General features: G+C 37.7%; 1 protein-coding gene and 1 long non-coding RNA gene across 6 annotated transcripts in view; one reads left to right on the forward strand and one right to left on the reverse strand.

The window, feature by feature from the left end:
• The window catches only part of PTPRK (protein tyrosine phosphatase receptor type K), a 565097-nt gene that overhangs the window by 16115 nt on the left and 528581 nt on the right, over positions 1 to 20401 (forward strand). The window lies entirely within an intron of this gene.
• On the reverse strand, positions 4475 to 16704 carry LOC118905066. Its single transcript, XR_005022148.1, has 3 exons — positions 16544 to 16704; positions 14205 to 14294; positions 4475 to 4885 (listed from the first exon to the last, which is right to left on the reverse strand). It is a non-coding gene; the product is annotated as an uncharacterized LOC118905066 (long non-coding RNA).

Raw genomic sequence — 20401 nt, forward strand, 5'->3', positions numbered from 1 at the left:
GCTCAGTAGTTGTGGCTCGTGGGCTCTAGAGTGCAGGCTCAGTAGTTGTGGCACAGGGGCCCAGCCACTCCACAGCATGTGGGATCTTCCCGGACCAGGGCTCGAACCTGTGTCCCCTGCATTGGCAGGAGGATTGATTCTTAACCACTGTGCCACCAGGGAAGTCCCAGCACATGTAATCTTAAATATAGATCCATTCAAAAAAGGGGATGTGTACCTTGACCGTTTGTTGTCTGCTCCAGAATCATGACCCAGTTATTTGGAAAGCAGACTGATCCTTATATATTTCATAACAAACATAAGGGATATTGAATCAGAAGAAGACTGAGAATGACAGACCTATGTATAATAGACCGTATACTTAAATATAATAATCTATACAGGAACTGTAAATTCTAGTTAGTGTGGTTCAGACTGTGGCTTCCAATCTTTTTGCATGAGGGAATTGGACAAGCCCATAACCAGGTGCAGATATCTCTTGAAGGACCAGGTGCTCTGACTCCTTGCTCTTAAGGCAAAGTCTTAGATTTTGAGAGTAGATTGTGACCTTTCCTGGTCTGTTTTTTTTTTTTTTTTGGATGTTTATAACATCTTTATTCATAATTGCCAAGACTTGAACCAACCAAGATGTTCTTCAGTAGGTGAATGGATAAATAAACGTGGGTGCATTTAGACAATGAGATATTTATTTAGCACTAAAAAGAAATGAGCTATCAAACCATGAAAAGACATGCATATTAAGAAGTGAAAAGTCGATCTGAAAGGCTACATACTGTATAATTCCAACTATATAACATTCTGGAGAAGGCAAAACTATGGAAACAGTAAAAAGATGAATGGTTGTGGGGCAGTGGGGGAGGGGAGGGATGAACAGGCAGAGCACAGAGGAGCTTTAAGGCAGTGAGACTGTATGATAGTGCAGTGGTGGATACATGTCATTATACATTTGTCAAAACCCATAGAATGTACATCAAGAGTAAAGATGGCCTTTGGGTGATAATGATGAGTCAATATGGTTCGTCGATTGTAACAAACATACCACGCTTGTGTGGGATGTGGAGAGTAGGGGAGGCTGTGAGTGTGTGAGGAGAGGGGGTATATGGGGAAAAATATGTATATATATATTATAGCTTATACAAATGATAATCCACTTTTTAAAAAATAAATTTATTTATTTTTATTTTTGGCTGCGTTGGGTCTTCGTTGCTGCTCACGGGCTTTCTCTAGTTGCGGCGAGCGGGGGCTACTCTTCGTTGCGGTGCACGGGCTGCTCGTTGCAGTGGCTTCTCTTGTTGCGGAGCACGGGCTGTAGGTGCGCGGGCTCAGTAGTTGTGGCTCGCAGGCTCTAGAACGCAGGGTCAGTAGTTGTGGCACATGGGCTTAATTGCTCTGTGACATGTGGGATCTTCCTGGACCAGGGCTCAAACCCATGCCCGCTGCATTGGCAGGCAGATTCTTAACCACTGTGCCACCAGGGAAGCCCCAGTAATCCACTTTTAAGAGAGGAGAGGTAAGAAAGAGGGAGCTACACGATCAAACAAATATATTGGGTATGAATCTTAGTTTGCTAAATTTATTTTCCTTAAATCAAGTTAATTCTGACTCTAAGACTTCATCCTTCCTACAAAAATCCATCTTGGGCACTGTTGGGCCCCTCCCCCTGATGCTGAAAGCTCAGCTTCTCTGTGCACCGGTGCCAAATCAAATCTTGGAGACGAAGTTTTGGGTGAAGTAGAAAAGGATAGCTTTTTTGCTTGGCAGGCAAAGGGGGACACAGTGGGCTCCTGCCCTTGAAAACTATGTGTCCTCACCCAGGAGGATTTGATAAGGAATCCTGGTTTTGTTTTGTTTTTTTTTTGGACGCTTGGCACGTGGGATCGTAGTTCCCCGACCAGGGGTCGAACCTGCGCCCCCTGTATTGGAAGCACAGAGGCTTAACCGCTGGACCGTCTGGCCCATTCTTATCAGGAGTGCAGATCCTAGGTGAGGCCTGGGAATTGCTTTGAGGGCTGTTGTTCACTTCTTTAGCTTAGGTACAGGAATCCATAGGGCAGTGCTTTGGGTTTCCCACAAGTACATGCTGTTCACTGAAGTATCTATTTAAGATCTTTCCTGGTCTCTTCACAGTTTGCTCACAGTTTGCAGTCAGGACAGTAATAGAAGCACTCTATCCAACGCCATCACTCATTCATAATTACACCACAAGCTTCCCTGGTTGCCAACACATTTTCGAAAAGCATGTAATTTTATTAAGAGTGTCTCATGTTGCTTTCAAATATAGTCAGGTAAAGAGGACGAGAGAAAGGAGGGGCAGGATGTCATATCAGCATTTATTTTTTCAGGTGCCAATGCCTTGAAAACAGTGAGAGTTTTCCTTTGAGGTGGAGACTTATAGTTGTTGACACCCTCATCTATTGTTGTTGGGATTATGGCTACACCAAGTGTTGTCTTTTATGTGAGCAATGACAAAAAGGATGTGTCTATTCTGTACATTATGGCAATAGACTTAAACTTTAATGACAGCATGTCAAATATAATATTCTTTTGAGCTTGTTAAAGTAGGAGATACCAGTCTAAATTATTAGCACTTTCCTTTTAGCAATACCTTGTTGGGGCAGGCAGCATTGTTATGTGCACTCATATGATAGATTAAGATCCCTGTTAGAGGCTGGTGAGCTAGTGGCCTCTTGATTCACTAAGATGTATATGGCAGAGCTTGTCTAAGTTCTTTCATGTTAATTTGGTTAAGTTCACCAAGCGTTTAATGCATGTCCATTTTGTGCCAAGCAGTGTGTTTAGCCCAGAGGGCAAAAAGATGAAAAAGTTGACTAAGTCCCTATACTCACAGACTAGTTGGGATCTAGAAATATAAAAGGTATAATTCAGAGTAGGGGGGTACTCTGAATGAGAGAGACATGGGGCAAGGACCATCAGGACATGGGCAAAGGACACTCACTCTGGGGGTGATTAGTTAGGCCTTTCTGGATCAGAATGCCAACCATGGCAGACTTCCCAAGAACAGGCACACAATGCTCATGGAAAAATGAGGAAGTAATGGTGATGGTGGTAAATGTTTAATAATCAACTCTCAAAAAAAAAAAAAAACCCCACGGAAATTCAAGTTTTAGCATTTGCCAATTTCCACCATGTAAATACTCCTCCCTATGGCTGATTTCAAATTACCAACGTCACTGACACAGAGTTGGGAAGAGGTGCATGGTAGCACAGCACAGTATGGTATTTGCACCATACAGACATAAGAGAAGGAAATAACCTCAAAACATAAATGTAGTAATAGTAAAATAATTAGGAAGTGAAGAGTTTTGAGTTAATACCTCTGTTTTAAATATAATTTATTCAAATGTAAGTTTTTATAATTTAATTTTTTAATGGCTGTTATTAACAACTGGCTCACAAAATTGCTGAAAATTTTAATAACTGACTGTCAGGTGCTGGTATAGGCTTGCTCCAGCGTACCATGTGGTGCATTATAATCTTGGATATGGGTGTGAGGGGCCCAGTGAGTGGATCCTCTTTAATTATGGGGCTTTTCTAGAACACTCTTTCCGAACAGCAGAATTTAGTGAGAAAGACTAAGTCCATCTTGAAACCCATTAGTGAGGATTCGGTTATCAACAAGGTTTAGGTTCATCGATATAAAATGCTGATGTCAGAGGCTTTGGGGCATCCACTGTAGAGCCTAATCTCAGGAAAAGTCCCAAGAAGACTGTGTTTCTGTTTAACTCAAGTTTCCTCACTGCCCAGGGTGAACGTCTTTGGTGGAAGTTGTTGGTGTCAGTAGTCAGGTTCTCCTTAAGGACTGTTAATGTAGAGCCCTGCTAAGTCTACTTAAAGAGTAAGCTTGTCATTGCCTTTGAATTATGTGCATTTTCATGCTAAGCACCATCTTTGCCAGAATACTACACAGTAGGTAGTGGGTTTCCAGCCAGTATAGCACGAAAATTATTATATAATCCTGGTAATAACACACTGCTTGTGGCCCACCCAGCATTTGTGTATTCAGAAATATTTAGAGAATAAATGTCAGTGACAGTGAATGGATTTGCATCACATTCTGCTTTCCATTGCTTTGGTGGATTTTTTTCTTGATGTATATGAAATTAACATCTACAAAATCTACCTTTTTTATGTAAAGCATATATTTCTTATCGTAAATTTATTTGAGGTCTTGGTTTAATGATATTTTATATTATTATTTTCCACTGAATTATGCAGTTGATAGCTAAAGTTACTTCTGGTTCTTTTGCTTGATTTAAACATTTTTTCATTATTTAATCTCTACCAGTATCAAATACAAATGAAATGTTTGTTTTAACACATGCTCTTTTATATTTATTTCTATAAGGCAAGAATATTCCATGTTCTAAAAAATGTCCTATAGGTTAAACCTGCTAAATGAAAATTCCTGTGCATGCCCGTATGCCTTTTTTAGGCTCTGCCCACAAAGAAGTTAGTGTCTAAAAGTAAGATATGCATACTTTAGAGTATATTGCAAGATTTTTTTTTTGAAATTGGCAGATAGTGAATATGTTGTGTACGTGTGTTTTTTTCTTTTTGATAGGAGGGTGTGTATGTGTGTATGTATGTATGTGTTCACTGAGTTTTGCAATATGACAAAGTGCTGACTGTGCCCAAGTGACTTATTTTGGCAAAATGGATTTCTCTCTGTATATCTAATATAAAATCTTTCATCTCATATCTGGGGAAAATCTGTCTTCCCTCATATAAGACAATTTCAAGAAATTGGAAGCATTCCAAACTTTACAATTTGAAACTAATTCCATAACAAAATGTTTCCAGTCTAATCAAAACAAAATATAGATTTTAATTCTTCTCAATTAGTGGTCTCCCATTCTTGAAGAAACTAAGTGGGAAAAAAGAGACAAATATTACTCAGTATTAACAAAACGTGTACAGGCATACCTCAGAGATGTTGTGTGTTTGGTTCCAGACCGCTGCAATAAAGTGAACATCGAAATAGAGAGTCACACGAAGTTTTTGGTTTCCCAGTGCATATAAAACTTACGTTTACACTATACTGGAGTCTATTAAGTGTGCAATAGCAGTATGTCTAAAAAACAGTGTACATACCTTAATTAAAAAATACTTGATTGCTAAAAAAATGCTAACCATCCTCTGAGTCTTCAGTGAGTTGTGGTAGTAACATCAAAGGTCACTGATCACAGATCACCTTAACAAGTATAATAATAATGAAAAAATTTGAAATACTGTGAGAATTACCAAAATGTGACACAGCGACATGAAGTACGTAAGTACTGTTGGAAAAATGGCGCTGAAAGACTTGCTCAACACAGGGTTGTCACAGACCTTCAAGTTGTAAAAAACTCAGTATCTGCAAAGTGTAGTAAAGCCAAGTGCAGGAAAACAAGTTATGCCTGTAGTATGTAATTGAAACTTCTGTTTTCTGCACTTACATGGTCATAAAAAAGAGGCATATGTTCATATAAACTCTCAGGGATTTACTTTATAAAATCAATTTCTACTGTGTGACCTGGGATCAGTAGACTTTAAACTCAGTCTCTTATCTTTATGCCTAGAATACTCTAGCAATTAATTGATATTCACAAAGATAACTGAATTAGCTGTATAATCAAAGATTTAATTATGCTAGGTATATTGTAATTCATAAGGCTGGAAAGCTTACCAAGAGTGGTCACAGTGATTGAAATGAAAGACTCCCCCCACCCCCATTCTGAGTTAATCACATGATTATATTAGCTGGGACCACCCATTTTAGAGCATCTGTTTTTGAGAGACAACTTCCACTTTGCATTATTTTGTATCTCAACACTGTTTATTCAGCAGAGCCTGATAAAGATCTGTAATTCATTTCTCACTATATTTAGCCACTTTTTCACTGAAGCCTGATGACATGACACAACAATGATTTTACCTGAGCATCAGGATTTTACCTGATCTGTGTCAGTAACTGAAGCCCTTAGTGTATATTTCTCTGGGTTGTTTACAGGTCACGTCTAGACTGTCATTTCAAGGGCAAAAAATATATCCTTTTTAATGTTTTAGGTCCACTAACCTATGATGACATTTACTTTTAGAAGTATTATTTTCAGTAACTAACATTTTAGGGTTTACTGGGTCCAGCACTGAGCTAAGAACTTTATAAGCCTCAGCTCAGTAGTTTCAAAATGCACGTGACCACCCATTTTGTGGGTACCAAATTCAATTTAGTTGGTAGCAACCAGTTTTTAAAAAAATGAAATAGAAGAATATATATTAATAACAGCAATAATAAAAATAAGCATGTATCTTATAGAGGAAGTATTGTTTCTTGAAACTTTGGTCTTTATTACATAGATTTATTTATCTTTATGTTTCTGTGTACTGAGTCACAATGTGATATGAATTTTCCTCTGTGGCTCTGACCAAAAAAGTGGGAAAGCCTCTACACTTTTTTTCACATAATGCTCGCTACAATCCTATGAAGTAATCCTAGGTCTGTGATGTGTCCAAAGTCAACTGTTTATAAACTCCAAGGTCATTCTTTAGCTATTATGTTGTGGCACTTCTAGCAGATTACAAAGAGCACAGGTTTTGCTTAATTTGGCAAATTACTGATTTAACTTACCCGGGCCTCTTTCCTTACCCTCCATTGGGGAGAATGCTACCACCACCACCCTAACTCTTTACAGGCTTGTAAGGATCAAGTAAGGTAATTGATGTAAATATGCTCTTCTAACCTTAAAGGAGCTATACACAAAGTAAGGTATTAGTAGTACAGTAACTTGCTCTCTGCCTCTTCAGAGGCTTCATTGACTACCAGGTTTGACTAGAGATGGTCGGATTTAAGTGCCTTTTAAAGTATTTTTCAAACTCACAAGTCTCCAATTCATTGTTTCATGAGTAGAGATCATTCCTGTCGAGTACTTTTAATAGTTTTTGTTTCTTGTTTATGACAAGATGTTGTGAATAAAGTAGCTATGATTTTTATTTATATTTACTTTTCCTATTTTGGTGATATTCTTTACAGAACAACAGAAGGCAAATGTACTTTGGACATACCTGTACAAGCTCATTATCTACATGTGTCTTCAAATAAACCCGCATCTTGGTTTTAAAAGAAAAATAACACTGTGTAAATAAAACTTTATTTTCAACAAAAATTTGAAATACCAGTGGTGATATTCAGTGGAACATCTAAAAAGTTCTAAATAAAAAGATATCCAAGATGTATAGAAAAACAACAGCAGTGGAACAGAAAGCAAACATAAAACCTCCAATTGATGATAAAACTTTTGAGTGGAGGTATTTTAACAAATACAAGTAGCCAGTAAAGTAGCCAGTTGTCTACTGCCTGTCTCCTCTCCTTCTGTCTCTGTCTCTTTCTTTTCTCTTTCACTCTTTCTCTTTCTCTCTCTCTCCCCCCAGTCATCTGTCTTTCTATCTATGTGGCCATCTGGTATGTTTTTACTCCGTATTTATTCTGTGGCCTAATTTCAGGATATAATGATAAAAACATGCATATTTTGCATTTTGTATGTCAGTATGGAATAACCTCATAATTCAGTATACATTCAGAGGCTTAGAGTTATGAACGTTGTCGTCATTAAGCAGATTTCTCAACATTTAGAGGAACAGGAAGTTATCTGGACAGAGGAGCATTGATGCCTCTCTTCTCCAGCAGCTCCTGAGTCTAGTCTTAACTAAAAGCACAGGAGGATATTGGGATGCAAATTAAGTAGAGGCAGGCTCTTTGCCAAGTGTTGTTTATTGAGCTGAGTAAACGTCTCATGAGTGGGTTGGAGGGAGGTGGTTAGTTTAAGTGGGCAGGAAGAGCCCCCATACTCCAAGTGCTGAGATTTCTCAAAGAAATACCCCAAATGTGGATTCCTGGGCCCCTGCAGGGAGGGGCAGGCCTTCTGGAATTGTCCTTAGATTGCAAGTTAGGGTCCTTCGAATGCAAGTGTGGCTGTGATTTATCTTTTTAACAACTTGAGAAAAAAAGTGTTAAGGAAATAGGATAACTACAGTTTCAGGGGATTTATTTACAGTTCCTAAGAGAACTAATTGTTTTACTTTTTCACACTTCAGATATAAACAGTATGCTAATAGCAAAGCATCCATACCTATTCATGAGAAAAATCCTCTAGAGGACTTAATGTTAGTCAACATGTTAAAAAACACTTACTGTTAGAAACAGTACTTTGAAGTATAAAAAATTTTTTCTTTTAAAGTATTCATCAATTCAAAATTTAAAATGATTCACAGAATCACCTCACACCACCTTCAATTAATGAGATTTTACTGTTTTTGTGTTAGTTAGATCGACAGAAAGGGGAAAAAACCCTTCTGATAAGTGATAATCACTTAAACTTTGGATCTAAACTAAGAGCACAGGGCTTCTCAAAATATGCATGAATTAATACTGGGAGAGAATGTGTAAGAGTGATGGAATAATGAGAAATAAAGGAGGGGAAATGGGAAGGATTCAGTCAAAACAAGAAAGCCAAAGTATTTAAGTGTACAACTCTCATTTTTGATGTTACTTGGTTAAGTGTGAAATTTTACATTTACTCATTTCAAAGCAAGATAAAAATCTCAAGTATTTAGAGTTAATTTTATTTCTGTCTACTTTGTTTTAAAAGTTTTATTTTTTCAGTGTATAGCCAGGGATAATTAAGTTAAAAATATTTAAAAAGGGAGTTTAACGTTATTCAGGCCCTCATTCCCTGGCAGCTTAAAACTATTATATTAAGATTAGTGTTCTGTTACTGATTAGCACTTGAATGTTTATTTTATACCTCTGAAGTGAAAATTTACTTCACTGCTGGCAGTGTAGAATACAGTCATCTCCAATGTTGACAATTACCATAAGGCAATTTTATAAGTGATTAGTCCCATGCTGTTGTGTGTGTGGAAGGGTTATGGCATAGGGTTATTTTGTTATCCTTTTCGGATATTATCCCTTTTAGTTTATAAGTAATCTAATGTTTGTTACCTGTAATGTTTTACTGATTCCAGAGCCCCTCTGGCCTTCTTTAGTTTACTGTGATGCCATGCATTATAAACATATTTTGAGTAAAAATTTCTGAGGGAAAACTATCATCTTTTCTGTTTATAAAGAATTTTATTATAAAATGAGAGCAGTTCCACAAGCCGCACCTGAAAATGTCACATCACATCATCGTTAGTTCATTATGATACCGTGTGTAACATTTATTTAGAAGCAGAGTTGGTTTATACAATGTTTGTTTGTTTAGAAGATAATGAATTTCACTGGATGGTAATAATTTTAAAGGCTGTGTATGTTTTTACTAATGGTCAAGCTAAAGGAAGTGACATTATTTTAAATATTGCTGTCTTTAGGATCTTCTAGGACAAGGCCATGTACAGATTAAATCTGGACCTGGTCTCAAAATCCCAGATCCTAAATTAAATTTAAGTTATTTCATTTTGACTTAATAGTTTATATTAAAAATAGTCATTTATTAAATACTACTATATGTATAGCATTTAGATAGAAACTGTCAAGATATAAAGTATATGATAAATTCCTTACTAGATGAAGTATATAACAATCATAGGAAGAATTTTATAATTAATATTCTTTGTTTTTCACTTTACTACAAGACAGGATTTTATGACTAGCTCCCTCTCTGTCTAACCTACTTTTCAACCTCAAGATTTAAGAAATTGTTTTTTTCCAGCTATCACATTGCTGTAATCTAAGATCAGACTTCCTCATTAGGCCTGCTTCTTCTCCCAAGATTTTGGAGGACACTCAGTGAATCTTTAAATATACATTGAGCATCTTCACCATGGCATGTTTTTAGGGACTGAGGACATGGTCCCTTACATCATGGACCTTTCCTCATGGTCCTTAAAGTCTAGGGTAGACTGATGTTAAACAGATACTTATACATAATTAAGTAATGATAAGGTTGTAAAGTTCTATAAAGAAATGTAGGGAGAAATATAAGGAGAAGTTCTCTCAGGAAGATTACCCTTGCCTTGAAGTCACTGAGAACCCAAGAGTGAACGGGAATTCTTGACTTTAAGAAAGCTGGGCAGAAGATACCAAGCAAAGAGCACAGCCTGCATGAAGGCATGAAGACTGGAGAGAAGGTGGTATTTTGTAGCAACTGACAAAAGCCGACCGTGGTTGGAGAGGAGACTGTGAAGAGGAGCTTGTCTATAAGTAATTGTGAGGATTTTGTTATAAGGAAAAAGGGGAACCAAAGTGGGCGAAAGACATCATCCGATTTTCATTTTAGAAGGATCACTCTGAGAACAGTGTGAAAAATGGTTTGGATAAGGCCATATGGATTTGGGGGAGACCAGTTAGGAGGACATCCTGGTAATCTCAGGGATGATAGTGGTCTGGATGACGGTAAGGTGAGAGAACGGACAGGTAAGAGAGGTATTTTGAAGGTAGGAACGATAGAGCTTACTGACAGATTTGTGGGGATTTAGAGGAAAGGATGAGAGATGCTGCCTAAGCACCTGGTTTAAACTGTAACATTTACCAAGATAGAGAACATGAAATTTGGGTGCTTTGGACCTTTGCCTCCCTAAGAATTTAAAAACAAATTTGCATGTTACTTTTCCCCTGCTTGATTGTATTTTAGGCATCATGATTGAATATTCTAACTTTTCAAAATTGTTTCCCTTTCTACTGTGGTTTAAGGGATATGTGTAAATATATGTACATGTGTGTCTGTTGAAAACTTAGTCATTGAAAATTACCCATTTCAGTTCCAAACAGCTGGCTCCTTATCCTCGGGCACCTTTCTGTACTGATTCTTTCTCTCCTTTATACTTTAGCTTCCTTGAGTGATAGCCTTTACTCTTTTCGAAGTTCTTCCCCTGTTACCTTTCTCTTCTTTAGAGTATATATAAATACATATATCTGTATATGTATGCCCCAACCCTTACATATATACACAGTTTCTTTTAGATTGCATGGAGTTGGTGTGTAATAAGATACGGAGGAAGGAAGAACACTTTAAAAAAATTGCTTTCTTTAATGACTTGTCTTAGAAAATGGACACATATGAGAACTGAGAATCTTTTTTTTTGGAAAATAGCAAAGATTTTACCATTTGGCTGCTTACTAAAGTCAGAAAAATAGGAGTTCAACTCTTATTTTTCCCCACATACTTTGAGGGCATTATGACAATTTAAACGTGAATTGTAAAGTGTAGGAGGTATACTCTAATTCCCTTTCATGCACATAAATCAAGTTTCAGGCTCTTTCGGAAATGTTTACTAGAAAACATCATGGGCAGACTTTAAAATGCTTTTGGATTGCATGACGGCATGGTGCCCCTTCGATAGAAGGCTTGTAATATTTTATTTTCTTTCCCAAAGAGTCAAGATAAATCCTGTAAACGTTTTTTTCTTGTTTTGTTGTTTCTGTTGTACCATTGTGTTTGGCTCTAAGCTTTTACCCCCCCAGGAAACAAGTGTTTTCTTACTTTGGGGCTCCTACTGAGTCCTCCAGCTGTTGGGCAGCGGTTTCAAAGCTGTTCCTTATTTACACACTGTAATTCTGGCTGGTCAGAAAACTTCCTAAGTCTTGTCTGAAGTATAATAATACGAATTGTAAGAGATGTATTTTGAAGGGAAAATCTTTGTCAAAACTTACCAGAATGTAGCTTATTTTATTATTTAACATAACACCTGATTTAATTAAATTATTATATGCTTTTAAAAAACTGGTCACGATGAACTTCAGCATAAGACCTAGTCTGCAAAACCTCAAGCAAATTCATGAATAGCCAGTTAGTAACAGCAAATGTGTTAAGCCATGAGTGTATGCTAGGCACTGTGTTGGGGTCTGTTTAGATTTTGCCCTCCAGGAACTTCAGTCTGTTGAGAGAAATGGACTTGTTGAGAAACATTCTAACTCACTTAGGAATGAAGTGCTGAGAGAGAACAGACTGGGGAAAAACTGGCTCTCCCTGGAAAAGTCGAGAAAAGCAGCACAGATGAGGGAACAGTTGTGTTAAGTCTTACCCTTGGAGTTTCCAGATGAAGAACAGGGGAGTGGCTTACATATTTACAGCGTACCAGTATGATAAATTCGATAATAGTGTTAGGCTTTGGCATTGTGGGAACACACTGAAGAGCCAGATTACTCAATTGGGGATGGTTGGATGGAGTTTACCTAGTAAGTGATAGCAGTTTTGAGATCTAAAGACGTGCAGGAATGAGAAGGTTAAGAGAGAGCCAAGGAGGATTTTCTAGGCAGAGAGAGTAGCCTGTGAAGGGCCCAGAAATAAAGCAGTAAGAACTGGTACTGGTGTCTTTGAAGACACTAGAGGCGAATGTGGCAAGTTGTTGGGGCTAGATTGGAAAACCCTTGGGTCTTGTGCCACGGATTGTCGACTTTATCTTGGAGACAACCTGATGATATTGAAGGGTTTTAGGCAGGGGAGCGATAGGATCAGTCTTCCACAATTAGAAGATTATGTTAAATTCATTTAAAAAATTGGGAACATTGGTGAATCAATTCCCAGGGGGAGCTTCATCACCTAGAACTCTTCCTGCCTTAATGCTTGGGCTCTTAGTTACCTAGCAGCCTTGCTTAGCTTTTAGCATCCTGTGCTTGTTGTAATTTTTGCTACCCTTGTCCTTTCTGCTATCAGCCATTTTCTTCTGCACCCGTCATGTATGTGGTACACAGAGCCCTGACCAGGATCATGAAGGGCGATTGAAAAAGTAACAAGATAAAAAATTATATATTAATGTAAGCCTGATTTTAAGTTGGTGGTAGATTTTGGTGTTCGTGTGAGTACTTGAGTCTGTCTAAATTAATCTGACGTTCTCATCACTGTTTTCCAGCTTGGGAATTGACCTCAGGTAAAATAATTGGAAATTATTGGTATAACCCAAACTACAGTACAGCTGCCAAGTGTGGATACATGGGAGTCAGGCTGCTTTTGTCTGCTTCCTCATAAACATTCCTTCCGCATTCTTTATCAGTACATAATCCTGAGACACAAAAAGCCTTTGTGTCCCACTGGGAATGTGAGAAAATCAAACCTATATATTGGTTTTGCTCCTGGTTAGGAACTACTAACATTTCTATATTAACCACCCTGGTTTTGAATTGAGATAAATGTTTCCAGAAAGATGTGTCCTACATTTTCCCCAAAGATATCACCATTCCCATACAAGACATTTTAAAGACAGATTACTAATGTCTGTTTTCATCCACCTGATGCTGTGATTTGTGAGTACTCGTTAGAAATGTAAATTTAATGGAACTTAGCCTAATAGTAAGCACTTACATAGTATGTCCCATGTGCCAGACACCTTATGTAAATTAACACATTTAATCTTCACTACATCATCTGAGGGTAGGTATTACTGTTATACACTCTTAGAAACTGACTTGTGATCCCCCCCAATTCATATGTTGAAGTCCTAACTCGGAATGTGACTGTATTTGAAGGTAGAGCCTTTAATGAGCTAATTAAAGTTAAATGAGGTCATAAGGGTGGGGCCCTAATCCAATAGAACTGGTGTCTTTATAAGAAGAGAAAGACACCGGGGATGCAAGTGCACAGAGAAGAGGCCATGGGAGGACACAGGGAGAAGGCAGCCATCTGCCAGCGAAGGAGAGAACCCTCAGGAGAACCTTGATAGCACACTGATCTTGGACTTCCAGAACTTCAAGAAAATAAATGTATTGTTTAAGCCACTTAGTGTGTGGTATATTGTTATGGCAGCCCTTATAGATTAATAAAGACCAATTTTGCATATGAGGAAATGGAGGCACAGAGATATTAAGCAACTGGCTCAAGGTCATACAGCTAGAAAATGACCAAGTCAGGAATCACACTTGGAAAGTGTGATTATTTAATCAATGTGGTTAACCACTATGCTGTACTGGTTCTCATGTGGACAGAGCTTCCCACTAACTGGGCCTGGGTTGTGTGACTACATACTGCCTCTGGCATTTTCCCTTCCCTCCTTTCCTCTGCCCACCTCCTTGCTTTCTAGTGCACAGTATCCATGGCGTGTTCACTTTGGGCTGTACTGTATAGGAATGATATATCTGTAGAATCCCTTATTTTTATCATGGTTAGTAATTTGCGTGGCTCAAACAATTTCATGGTTCAGAATGAGCAGGGTCAGCAAACACTGTTGAAATTTTCTTGTCATGCATTAACTTCTCAAATGATAGCAAAACTCACCTTCATTTTTTCCCAGCATTAGTCTCATTATTTCTGTTACAGGATGCTTTTGTAGTATATCCCTGATTGCCATCTTTTGGAAAGGAATTTCTGGGAAAGGACAGGAAGAGGGAAAGGGAGAAATGAGAGGAAAATTTGTTAGAATTAAAGTGTCCATGTTGGGACTTCCCTGGTGGTGCAGTGGTTAAGAATCCGCCTGCCAATGCAGGGGACACGGGTTCGAGCTCTGGTCTGGGAAGATCCCACATGCTGTGGAGCAACTAAGCCTGTGCGCCACAACTACTGAGCCTGCGCTTTAGAGCCCACGAGCCACAACTGTTGAGCCTGAGTGCCACAACTACTGAAGCCCGTGCGCCTAGAGCCCATGCTCCACAACAAGAGAAGCCACTGCAATGAGAAGCCTGCACACTGCAATGAAGAGTATCTCCCACTCGCCCCAACTAGAGAAAGCCCGCACATAGCAGTGAAGACCCAGAACAGCCAAAAATAAATAAATAAATAAATTTATTAAAAAAAAAAAAAGTGTCCATGTTAATGCCCAAGACTGGTCTAACTGATGGATTGAGTGCCTTTTAATTATTTTAAAGTATGTTTAATATGTTGTATGTTTTAAAATGGTCTTTAAAATATGATAGTGTTTTTGGTAGGTATTTACTTATGCCTCATTAAACCTAAAGAAATGGTGCAGTTGTAAAAATGCTGTGACCATTGAGGGTAGGTACATTGTGGGATCTTGCCTGAAAATACATACAGAATGGATTACATACATAGCTACATAGGGATTGGTCTGGGAAATAATTATTTCTGAGCTTATTAACCATTTCCCATGCATTTGCAAATGTGTAGGTTGTATAGGAAAGCAAAACTTACAAATGAATACTTGGACTCTTGTCCTGATCTTCCTTTTAAGATGTAAGTAAAGGGAGACTACTTTATGTACTTTGTCAGGTGCCTTTCATATAAATATAATTTGATACAGATATTTAGACATAGATGAAAATAATTACACTGTAGTGATTAATGTTAAGATTTTATATTTTACTTAATTTATATGATTGACTATTACATGATAAGCATAGTTTAGTTTCTGAAATCATGTTAGTATCACTTTTTTTTTTAAACTTTTGGGTTTATTTTATTTATTTTATTTATTTATTTATGGCTGTGTTGGGTCTTCGTTTCTGTGCGAGGGCTTTCTCTAGTTGTGGCAAGCGGGGGCCACTCTTCATCGCGGTACGCGGGCCTCTCACTATCGCGGCCTCTCTTGCTGCGGAGCACAGGCTCCAGATGCGCAGGCTCAGTAATTGTGGCTCACGGGCCCAGCCGCTCCGCGGAATGTGGGATCCTCCCAGGCCAGGGCTCGAACCCGTGTCCCCCGCACCGGCAGGCAGACTCTCAACCACTGCGCCACCAGGGAAGCCCCCACTTCACTTTTTATTATGATAGATTGGAAGAAACAAGGTATTATGCTTTCCTTTAAGTGTGAAACTTGAAACATAAACTGCCTTAGAATGATTTATGAAGTGGTTTTTTTTCTATCAAGGAATCACTTTGTTATCTCTGTATTTCTGTGTATAATTTCAGTAGAAAATATATTTTATTTTCAAAATAAGATATTTGTCTTTATAAAATAGTTACCTTATTAAATACCTGAATGTACCCTCCTCAATTTATGTCACTGAAATTGGTTGCTGTGGAAATATTTTCAAAACACTAGGCTTATGATTTGTGGAAAGTATATTAGAGAATCACATGAATTGTATTTTTTTTTTAAGTATGCTCTTTTCTGAAGCCTAGTCACAATAAAAATAAAAGGATGTAATTTTTGAGAAAAATTATTTTCATATACAGTAGATTTTTTTTCTTTCCCATTAGAGATCAATGACTTTATGTCAGTGCAAATTTTTTTTTTTTTTTAATGTCTCTAAGCTTGGTCTAGTTTTAAACCATTTTATTTGCCAGTGTAAGGCGAAAGAAAGTAATTATTGCATGTTTCATTACAGATGAAACTCAGTTTTAAAAATTCTAAACAGATTTTAAAGAATTAAATGACATTTAAATTTATTTATTGAAAAACTTCAATACCACTGTAACAATGTAAGTATAACGATTTTCTTATAACGACATTCCCTCAATACTTACTCCCAGAAATGCTAAATCTGGGCTACTTATTGGCAAAACTAACTGTAAACAGGTTTTTTTTTTTTTTTTTTTCTCTGCATTCAAGCAGTTTTAACATGGTATTATCTAACAGGCCTCTGATACACCAATTCCAATGTGCGTTTTTTTTTCTTTTTTCAACACCACCAAGCACTTAACTAAGTTCTGACACTGTTTACCTGGAGATAACATCAGACTCCACAGGTTAAGGGCTCAGCCCTGTAAGGCTATCCCTCCTCCTTCAGATGCCAATCGCAAGTCCAGGTTGTCACCTGTGCTTCTGATAGACTATAGATCGGTGGTTCCCACAGCCTCCTCCTTGGCTTTAATTAATTTGCTAGAGTGGCTACAGAAATCAGAGAAACATTTTACTTACTAGATCACGGGTTTATTATAAAAGGATATAATTCAGGAACAGCCAGATGGAAGAGATGCACATGGCAAGGTATAGGGAAAGGGCTCAGGGCTTCCATGCCCTCTCCAGGCACCCCACTCCCCCAAAATCTTCATGTTTTCACCAACCCAGTAGCTCTCTGAACCCAGTTCTTTTGGGTTTTTATGGAGGCTTCATTACAGAGGCAAGATTGATTAAATAATTGGCCCTTGGCAATAGAGTTAACCTCCAGCCGCTCTTCCCTCCCCAGAGGTGTTTTGTGTTGTGAGGGGGTGGGACTGAAAAGTTCCAACCCTCCAATCGCGTGATGGGTTCCCCTGGCAACCAGCCCCCTTCTCTAGGTGCTTTTCAAAGGTCATCGCATTAACATGAACTCAGGTGTGGTTGAAAGGGATTTGTTATGAATATCAAGACCTTTATTGCTCTTTTCACTTAGGAAATGCCAAGTGTTTTAGGAGCTCTGTGCTGGAAACAGGGCTGAAGACCAACATATATTTCATATTATAAATCACAGTATCACGGTGCTCAACATGGAAGGTGAGGTGGAACCCTTGTTTCAAGGATAATTATGTGCTGTTATTTAGGTTCCAAATATTATATTCTTTTGGGTCCTAGAGTAGGCAACTGTGGTTTGTGGATGCCCAGCATCTATTCTGCATTCTGAGAGCAGCACCCAGATTTTGCATTGTGAAAGTACACCTCCTCATTGTATGCAGTCTTGGAGGAACTTTTAGTCAGGGTGTCCTTTATCCAGAGGTGGATAGCTGAGACACATTAGGGAGATAAGCGTCCTACCCTAGGATTTCTTAAAGTGAGACAAAGTCATTTGCTAACAGGTGGTGAATTTGTAAGATTTAAAATGTTAGAGCTCATGACATCCATCTTTCCTGCCTTGTGGAGAAAGCAGTAGAAGAGTATTAGAGGAACTGAAGATTTCCCACCCTATTAAAAATCCCTGGTTCTGACTATTAAAACCAAGGCAACAGGCTCCAAATGGAGTTGCTTATTCTAAGCCTCAGGTCACCAAACCAAGATTTAATTACAGTTTTATCTCCCAGAAGTGGAATCTTAAACCAGTCAATCAGGAATCACCTGATCAGCTCTAATTAGGTAATCTGCCTAATAGACCCTAAGGAAAGTAACATTGCAATAACCATTCCACTTTTTAGCCTAATATTCTTTGTTCTTGCTAGGAACTATGAAAGTCTTTCATTTTGTACAGCAGCTTGGAGCTGCTATGTATCTGCTAGATTGGGTGCTGCTGATTTGTGAATTGTTGAATAAAGTCAATAAGATCTTTAAAATTTAGCAGTTGAATTTTGTTTTTTAACTCAACTATTTATGAGAACTAGCTTTTTCCTTGCATATCTTATGGTTTATTATTCAACACTTCCTTTGATTCCACAAGTCAATACATTTCTCCTTTTGCCTAAGCTAATTTGAGTTCACTTTCTGTCACTTATGACCAAACTCATAATCAAATTGTTTTTTTCTGTGTTCATATTTCTTTTAAAATTTATTTATTTATTTATTTATTTATGGCTGACTTGGGTCTTTGTTGCTGCGCGTGGGCTTTCTCTAGTTGCAGCGAGTGGGGGCTACTCTTCATTGCGGTGCGCGGGCTTCTTATTACGGTGGCTTCTCTTGTTGTGGAGCACGGGCTCTAGGCTTGCGGGCTTCAGTAGTTGTGGCTCGTGGGCTCTAGAGCGCAGGCTCAGTAGTTGTGGCGCATGGGCTTAATTGCTCCGTGGCATGTGGGATCTTCCCGGACCAGGGCTCAAACCCGTGTCCCCTGCATTGCAGGCGGATCCTTAACCACTGTGCCACCAGGGAAGCCCTGATTTGTATTTCCTGAAAGGAAGGAATGATTGAGTTTTAAAACGTGATTTGATTTGAACAAACTCTGCTTAATAAATTTATTTTTGAGGACACTGTTTGTAGAAAAAATTTAGATGGGGATAATTTTCCATTGCCTCTTTCTGCATTACTGAAGTATAACTCAGTATTTTCTTAACATTTTGTTTTTTAAATAGAGCATTACCAAAAGTCATTTACAAATGACTTATTTGCATTTTAAAAGTTTACTTTACAAAGAATTGCTCAGGAAATATTTTCTTCCCTAGTTTACTTCTGACCCTGGGAACAAATAGTCTTAGTATTATCATTTGATAACTGGCTCAACAACAATGAAATTAGTGTCACAGATTCAGTTTTACTCAAGTTTGTTGAAGCTGGTATTAGATTGCTTAACTTGTTAAAACTTGGAGATAGATGTTTATTGATGGTTAATAATTCACTTGAAAATGTAGTTAAGATTATAAACAGGATTAAAACAATCAGTAGAAAGCATTACTTTTTAAGAAGATTTAGATTTTAATTTTACTCTTAGGAGTTTAAGAATGTTGCTAAGCATTTACTGTTAAGGCTTCTATAAAAGGAAGTAGAAAGAAGAATTAGTGGAACTGAAACCCACTATTCTTGGGAAAATCTAGCTTTGATAAAAGATTACTGCTTATTAAACCTGTTTTATACTGTCTTGGAAACAATTTAAGACCAAGGGTGATGGATAAGCCCATGAATACCACATGAAAAAAAAACCAGCTTTTTTTTTTTTTTTGATTTGATAAACGTGGCCATTATGGCCATTGTAATATGTGTATCATCAGTTCCTATATTTGAAGGACACTTTGGTCAGTAGTCAGGGTATGTTTCTGAGGAATCCAGGGACATTGGGGATATATAACAAAACCATGAAGAGGAGAAAATAAATTGAAAAAAAAATGACTGACTCTGGAAATTACCAGGACATCCTGCCCAGGATGTCATTATCAAATCTGTGTTCCGTTATTTTTATGAAAAGATAAAATCCATACACACCAGAAGACAACGGCAAACTGAGACATAATTGGTCTGTGATGATCAAGGACATTTCATATTGCATTGGCCTAGTACTTTTAATTAGGGTTTCAGTTTAATTACAGTATAATTATAAACTAGTTGTAGGCACTATCTGATGATAGAGTATAGAGATTTTACTTAAGACTTCATATCAAGTGATAGCCATGATTGCATGCAAAATGACATTGAATGCACAGCGCAGCGTCCACGAGCTGTACATTAGGGAAATGTGTGGGTTCCTTTACTGCATTAGATTCCCATTATTATGTTGTTTTCTGTTCCCTTGTTCATCTTTATGAGTAAATAGTTACTCAGAAAGAGAGTCAGGCTCAATATTACTATACTTAAACTACACTTGTTCATAATATATGAGGAAAAGAAGATGAGAAAGAAAAGGAAGTGAAAAATCAGAATTATTAATTTTGAATTATATTACTTCTATGAAAGGCTGCTTTTTTGTTTTTAAACACTCAGAGTAGTGGAAAATAAGATGTAAATGAGTCAATAGGATAAAATATGTTGGTAGAAAAAAATCCCTTTCTTGTAGGCCTTGATAAGGTAATGTATTGCTCAAGCATTAAAAATGAATAAATAGAAAAATTACTGAGCCTAGTATTGATGATATTCCTGCACTATTAAGAGCCCATGTCAAAATACTTAATAATAGATATTCAGATTAGTAAAGTTTTATTTTATCAAGAATCTTGCATCTAAGGAAGTTAGCCCTAAGTTGGCTCAATTAGGA

The sequence above is a fragment of the Balaenoptera musculus genome, chromosome 12 (genome assembly GCF_009873245.2).
Source record: "Balaenoptera musculus isolate JJ_BM4_2016_0621 chromosome 12, mBalMus1.pri.v3, whole genome shotgun sequence".
NCBI classification, from domain to species: Eukaryota; Metazoa; Chordata; class Mammalia; order Artiodactyla; family Balaenopteridae; genus Balaenoptera; species Balaenoptera musculus.